The 8,135-nt window shown below is 34.1% G+C and overlaps 1 pseudogene; it reads right to left on the minus strand.

The window, feature by feature from the left end:
• Nucleotides 1–3,365: 3,365 nt before the first annotated feature.
• LOC112584333 lies at nt 3,366–4,302 on the minus strand (annotated as a pseudogene).
• Nucleotides 4,303–8,135: the final 3,833 nt, after the last annotated feature.

Genomic DNA, 8,135 nt, shown 5'->3' on the forward strand with positions numbered 1-8,135 from the left:
AGATGCAAGAATTTGGGCTCATAAAATCTTTACCTGAAAACATCTGACTATCTGAAGGCCAGTTCTTCTGGGCTTTTCCCAGAGCACAGAGCGCCTTATTTCTGATCTCCATCCTGAGCTCCTTTTAAGGGGTGTTGAAAGTCAGCAGCTTGCAGTGGTCATGATATAACCTTTGTAGAGGCAGCTAGCAAGTGCCAACTCCTAGTCAGCAGGGTCCAAATATGTGACCATGCTTTGGGTGCATTTCATGCCCATGTGCCCTGCAGTGCTGGGAAGGCTCATTCCAGGTCCGGGGAAGATTTCATTGATCGGCCACTCAGGGTGCTGTTATTGGACCAGGTCTTGTGAGCAGCAAAAGTCTCTGGACCATATCTGTCTTACTAGCCTCTTGGTCCAGGAAAATAGTCCCTCTTGTTGCTTCTTCCCATGTCTAGAGTTACATTATTACAATCTTTGATATCATGGAACTGCTTATCAGCATTTTATCACAGTCTCAGTCACACATTTATTAACATAAGAAACAATCTTCTGATACAAGAGACATAGAAAATAGTGCAGCTAGCAGCTGGTAATAAGGTCACAAGCAAGAATTTAAGTCAAGAACTTTCATTGGGTATAGCCCAGCACACCCTGGGTAATCTGACTTGGGTAAATGACTATAGACAGGTGTGACTCTAATGGTTGTACATCGAAAGGTTGGTTATTGAGATAAGCTTAAGAAACAAACAGAGTGTCCTTTTTAATAACTTAATTAAACCTTTATCAATATAACATAACAGTAAGGAACTATCTCAGAAGTGAGTCGTAGTAAACACACACCTTAATTAATGAAACTAGAACTTAATATTAAGTGAAATATAATTTTTTTTGTCATTGTGAGGGCATTAACCCTGTAGCCAGGGAAGGCTTTAACCCATCAAATAAAAATGAGGTTTGTCAGGGAGCCTGAAAAATTCAAGCGGCCATCTTGGATTTCCCATAGTCCTGACTCTTATTTACAACTATTGTTAACCCATTTTTAATTCTCTGATTTAGGAGTAGGCTATTGCCATATTTTAAGGACATCAAATAGCAAAAAAAGAAGGGTTATTTCTTGTAGAAGCAGAATGAGCTTTTACATGTATCATAATCTTTAATAATTCTTATTTACTTTACCAAAGTAACAAAAGATTTAAAAAACAAATAAAATACTTAAAGGCAAAGAAATTCATAATCTGTTATTGAAAGCTTCATTCTAAGAAAACTTTGTTCTCTTAACATAGAGAATTGGCTGAATTCCAGCCTGTTACCAGTTTACCAGATAACAAACAAACAAAATTTTTTATTGATTAATCTTAGAAAAGTCTTTTCCATAAATCTTGAAATAGCTGTATTCTTGCAAAGGCATCACAGTGAAACCATAGAAGGCATGTTAAAAATCTGACTAAATTGCAATTGACAAAGTAGCTTGGCCATTGCTGTGATATGTAACACTAATATGATGATTAGAATTATAATTGAGCACATTTTTATCAGGGCATATCAGATCTATACGAATTCCACATAATTTTAGGATATATATATATATATTAGTAAGTCAACCGTATAGTATGATCTGAGAAGATTTATCATCCCTTCAACAATATTTCCCATGTAACTTAACATGTCTAATGAACCCAGGTGGTTTAAGAGCTCTTTGGGTTGTCTCAGGGGCCCTCTGAAGCATCCCAAAGTCATCCTCATAAAATATGTGAGACGCCCCCAAATCTCTTGGTGGACTTGATCATGATGAAGTCCTGAACAAATCCAACTCCAAAATACTGGAATGGCGGTTGAACCGCCACTTGGTGTAGGTAAAAACACCAAGTTACAAGGGAAAAGAAGAAACAGAAAATAACCCAATCAAATAAAATAAACCTCAAAAATTTTACCCTAAACAAATGGAGTTTTTTAAACACTTGACAAAGACATCAAAATAACCGTCATAAATATTATCACTAAATTCAGGAAAGTGGCAGTGTTTTAGTTTTATTGAATTTATTCTGAATTATTTGAATGAATTTTTCCCAAAATAATAGAGAACGTGGAATTATATACAAATTACATGATATCATGATCAATATTTACCTTCAAAACATGTATTGAATTTCACAAAATAAATATCTTGACATTAAAAGTCTGATGCATGAGTACATATCTCTTTGGACTGAATTTAGTGTATGCCGACTAAAAAAATATAGTCACAACTTGAAAGAAGAGAGCTATTTTATTTGATGGGAATGTTTAGGACTCTGACCCCAGGAAACAGCATCTCAGTAGCTCTGAGAGAAAACTGCTTCAAGAAGAAAGGAGAGGGAGTCAGACTATATACAAATTCGCAACAAAGAGAGCAGGCAGTCTGAACACCAAAGATCAGGTATCAAATTAAGGAATTTAACATTCTAGGTATGGGAAGACGCAAGCCTCTATGTCCACTGAATTAATTCCTTTCATAAACACCTCAGCTGCTACTGTTACTGCTAAGTTGATTCAGTAGTGTCCGACTCTGTGTGACCCCATAGATGGCAGCCCACCAGGCTCCCCCGTCCCTGGGATTCTCCAGGCAAGAACACTGGAGTGGGTTGCCATTTCCTTCTCAGCTATCTGGGGCCAAATCCGGTTCCCTTGTTCACCTTAAAGAGTTGCAAGTGGTTACTTCTTGCATCACCCCCAGGTACTCAGCAATCACCATGAGGGAATGAGACTCTACTGGTTCTCAGTTTTGGGAGCTCTCATTCACATTTGGAGACCAGAAATTGCTGATGGCTGTGACGTTTCTTGTTTGTTGATATGACAGGAGATATTTTCATTTCACACATAATATCACACAGAATATACAGATTCTTTAAACCATAGGAAATATTAATGTTCATCTTGAAAATACACTGGAAATTACACACTCATTTTGAAATTCTATGTTTGAAGTACAAGGTGGTATCATAGGATCTTTTCAGAGACTGATTAAGAGAATTAAAACCATCTTTCACATTGTGCTATGTCTTAAAGAAATACATTTCTTTTTTTACAAAAGTTCTGCCTGAGAAATAACTTAATTATATTTTTATTTTTTATTTTTTTAATTTTATTTTATTTTTAAACTTTACATAATTGTATTAGTTTTGCCATATATCAAAATGAATCCACCACAGGTATACATGATTATATTTTTAAATGTCAAAAAATAATACACTGGAGAAACAGGAATGGAAGTAGAAGCAGCAGACTGGGAAAATAATATATTAACTGTCAAGTGGCATGTTAAGAGACTATAAAGACCAACCATAGTTATACAGACTTTAAGGAATTTTAGGAATTAACCAAACTGCCATTTAAAGTTGACCAAAAAATCATTTATTGGCAGAAAAGACTGCTTTACAGACCATGTCTTTGAAGGCTTGTTTCACTTGCTGGTTTCTCAGGGTGTAGATGAAGGGGTTCAGCATAGGGGCCACAGAGGTATTGAGAATAGCTACTCCTTTTGTCAATGATGCCTTTTCTTTGGCTGAGGGATTAGCATACATGAATATGCAGCTTCCATAGGAGATGGAGATGACAATCATGTGAGAGGAACAAGTGGAGAAGGCCTTTTTTCTCTGACTGGCAGATGGGATTCTCAGAATAGTCCTGATAATGTACATATATGACAAAATCACCAAGGCCAAAGTGAATAGCAAGGTAACCAAAGCAAAGTAAAAACCAATTATTTCTAGGAACCGTGTATCTGAACAAGACAATTGTAAAAGGGGGAAATAGTCACATGCAAAGTGATCAATGACATTGGAAGCACAGTAATCCAGCTGGAGGAGAAGCATAAGGGGTGGGAAAATGGTCAGAAACCCACCAAGCCAAGCACAGAGCACAAGCAAGGCTGCAGAGTTTCCTGCTCATGATGGTTGTGTAATGCAGGGGCTTGCAGATGGCAACATAGCGGTCATAGGACATGGCGGTTAGAATGTAAAATTCAGTCACCCCCATGAAAATAAAGAAAAATAGTTGGGCTGCACAATTGTTGTAAGAAATAGTCTTGTCTTTGGTAATAATTGCCCGCAGAAATCTAGGGATGCACACAGTAGTAAAGGAGATTTCTAAGAAAGAGAAGTTTCGGAGGAAGAAATACATTGGTGTCTGGAGATGGGAGTCCATCCAGGTTAGGGTGATGATGGTCAGGTTTCCAGTGACACTTAATACATATGTGATTAATAAAAAGAGGAAAATCACAATCTGAAGCTCAGGATCATCAGAAAGGCCTAGAAGGACAAACTCTGTGATCACTGTGTGGTTCATTTCTTTCTCTTTTTCCCTTCTTTTACCTTCTTTTAAATATATTTAGATAGAAAGTGTATTAAAAGGAATAGATGAAAAATATAATTCATGATGACCAATATCATCATCATTTCTAAAGCATTCTATCTAATTCATGCCCATATTGTTTTCGTTTAATACCTTATTTACAATTTTTCATAAAACGTATTTGTGGGTCATGTTTTATATAATAGGTCTCTTATTCTAAAGCTAACAGGAAAAGTTAGGAAATCTTTATACGAGTCATATTATTCAGAGATGATAAATGAATCTGATACTTTTTGCTTTGTCTAGTTTATGCAAGTCCTTGCAGTTTTGTTGGGATAATCCTATAAAACATACATCATTTTTTGTCAGGTATCAGAAAACACTGCCATCTAAAAGAGAAGTGGATGATCTTAATTCCATCATAAGATATAAATGAAACTTAAAAGAATAAAGTAACAACATCTTTTATGAAATAAGAAATCAATTCACGATTTTCTTAGCAAATAAAATAAACTTTAAAATATTTAATGATTAGATAATTTAATTACCAGCTATATATATTTTTTTTTACCAGCTATATTTTTTAAATTTTATTTTATTTTTAAACTTTATAATATTGTATTGGTTTTGCAAATTGGGGTTTATGAATGTAATTATCAACATGAATATGCTATAGGTATTAGATATTATTTACAAGAAAATATAATTATTTTATATATTAAATATCATTCACTTAATGGTTTACCTGATAATTGCTTTGAAATCATTAATGTTTGACATTCTCTAAGATTTTCTATGCATATATATAGAGAGAGAGACTTTATATATATATACAAGACTGTGTATGCTTTTTAGCTTAAAAGGATATGCAGTATTTATCAATTTTTTATTTTCATTGGAAGCACAAACTGAAAAATAACTACTTGCCTCAGATAGTAGCAGCTCTATTACCCAGACTTCAGCCCAGTACATTTTCCATTTGAACATCCTTGCTTCTCAGCTATTAAACTTTATGAGCAACTGTTTTATTCCCTTGGAGTTCTACCCAACATTTATCTTTTACATGAGGTGATTAATCCAAAAGGATATTCCAGAAATGTAGAGGAAAACCTCTCCTATTAATCCAAAGCCATTCAGCTGATTCCCAGCTCCACTGGATGTATCTATCATTCTGTGTATCTGGCTTGCTAAAATCATAATAGCTCCCTTATCTTATTTTAGATATTCACATTTCTGCTGTGAATAATAGAAGATAAATCATCGCTACTCTGCCAGACACTAGTAAATATCACACGAATTAAATTTGATTATTTTTTCTCTATTTTATGATGATTCATGAAAAATAAAAATGGAATATCAAAAACCTTAAGAAGATATGGAACTTCTATCATCCTCTTCAATAACGTTGGTCTAGAAGTTTAAAGGAGCAATATTTAAAGTGAGAACTGCAAGTGACATGGCAACGTGGGGTATTATGAGTGTAGAGTCTTAAACTAGGATCTGGCATTTAGTTGCACTAAATGCTCAAATATTCAAGTTTAGCTGTTGTGACCTATGAAGAGAGACCTGTGTTGATCTCCTGGGAACAAAGGCCAGGCGACAGCTGTGCTATGACGTGGAACATCGGGATTTCTGGAAGCTACCATTGGTGTTCTCAGAGCCGCCTGACTCTCTTCTATAGTGAATCTCTCTTGGGAATGTTTATGTTCATCCCACAGAAGAGTTCAATGAGGACTTCTACAAAATAATACTTTTTTCATTTATCCCAATTATTTACTATTTTTGAGTAATAAAATAGATGTGAAATCTTACAAAAATAGCACTCAGTCGACTTTAGTTTCAGCCATATTCTTGGCATATAAAAGTTTTCTACATATACACTTCATTACTTATCCTTAGACTTCATTATTGTTGGAGCTTCAAGGTTCTTTCATAATTCTAAGTTATATAAGAACTTTATTAAATATTAAGGGTAACAAGGGAAAAATAACATACAAGGGAACTTCCATCAGGTTATCCACTGACTTTTTAACAGAAACTCTACAAGCCAGAAGGGAATGGCATGATATATTTAAAGTGATGAAAACAGAAGAACCTACAATCAAGACTACTCTACCCAGCAAGCCTCATTCAGATTTGATGGAGAAATCAAAAGCTTTCCAGATAAGCAAAATTTGAAAGAATTCAGCACCACCAAACCAGTTTTACAACAAATGCTAAAGGAACTTCTCTAAGCAGGAAACAAGACAAGGAAAAGACCTACAAAAAATAAACCCAAAACAATTAAGAAAATGATAATAGGATGATACATATTGATAATCACCTTAAATGTAAATGAGTCAAATGCACCAACCAAAAGACATAGACTGACTGGGTGGATGAAAACCTGTGCATGTATGTACTTCCAAATACTATATCTCTCTGCTTAACCTCCCAAACAGTATGGAATCATTTTATATTATTAGGTTAATCATGTTCCCATTATCGCTTGCAATTGCACTGATCTTTAAATGCTGTCTGGCTAATGATTGTGAACATTGAAAAACATCTTTTACTATTGTGATTATGTAACTATTACTCCTTAATATCATTGTATCATGATTGGTCAACAACAGAATTCTATATCATCAACACTAACATTTAATAGGAAAACCTATAATCACCTTTTAAAATAAAGATGCATATCTGAAATATCTTGGAATTTTTTGAAAAATACAAATGCCCAGGTATTGCTTTTTTCTTCCAAAGCTCCAGATACGTTTCTAAGGAGCAGCCATGTTTAAAAAGGACTGCACCATAGGATGATCTTTTACTTTTATCTAGTTGGTTTCACTTTTTCTATTTCATATTCAGTGCTCCCATCTCATTTAGCTTTTGTTTTCAGATTTCTCCATCTCTTCTACTTTTTTTAATGTCCTTTCTCAAGCTTTTATCAATCATAGTAGAACAGTTTTCATATACATATATATAAATAGTATTTGTAGGGTGTATATATATATATATATCTCTTAGAAAAGTATGAATTTTTTCCTAAATAAAAAATTTGACATTTTGACTCAACTCGACTTAATATTAATAAAATGCTATATTTCTAATTATAAAAATAGATATACAACAAGCAACAAAGTTTTATTATATCACACAGGGAACTATAAACAATATCGTGTAATAACCTATAATGGAAAATAATTTGAAAAATAATATATGTGTATATGTGTAACTGAATTACCTGGCTATGTACCTGAAACACTGTAAGTCAACTATACTTCTATAAAGTATATATGCTAAGAAATTTTAAAACAGAAATGGAGCTTTATGGTACTCAAGGATGAGATTCTGCAAAGTATTTTAAGATCACTATAGAAAATTATTCCACACTATAAAGTCTTTTAAGCATGTAAAAGACTATGTAAATAATCAATAACATGTCACCGACCATTACAATGTTTACTGAGCTTAAAAAAAGATTAGAAACCAATATATACATATATATATAAATTATTTACATTATTAATAGTACTTCTGATAATAATGAGGAGGAGAAAAAGAAAGAGGAGGGTAGAGATACTTTTTTTTCAGCAATGACTATAATCTGGGATGACCCAGAGGGATGGTATGGGGAGGGAGGTGGGAGGGGGTTCAAGATTGGGAACACGTGTACACCCGTGGCGGATTCATGTTGATGTATGTCAAAACCAATACAATATTGTAAAGTAATTAGCCACTAATTAAAATAAATAAATAAATAAAAAAATCTATAGCCCAGACCTAAGTCCCAGGGACGGGGGAGCCTGGTGTGCTGCCGTCTATGGGGTCGCACAGAGTCG

This window comes from Bubalus bubalis, chromosome 4 (assembly GCF_019923935.1).
Source record: "Bubalus bubalis isolate 160015118507 breed Murrah chromosome 4, NDDB_SH_1, whole genome shotgun sequence".
Lineage (NCBI taxonomy): Eukaryota > Metazoa > Chordata > Mammalia > Artiodactyla > Bovidae > Bubalus > Bubalus bubalis.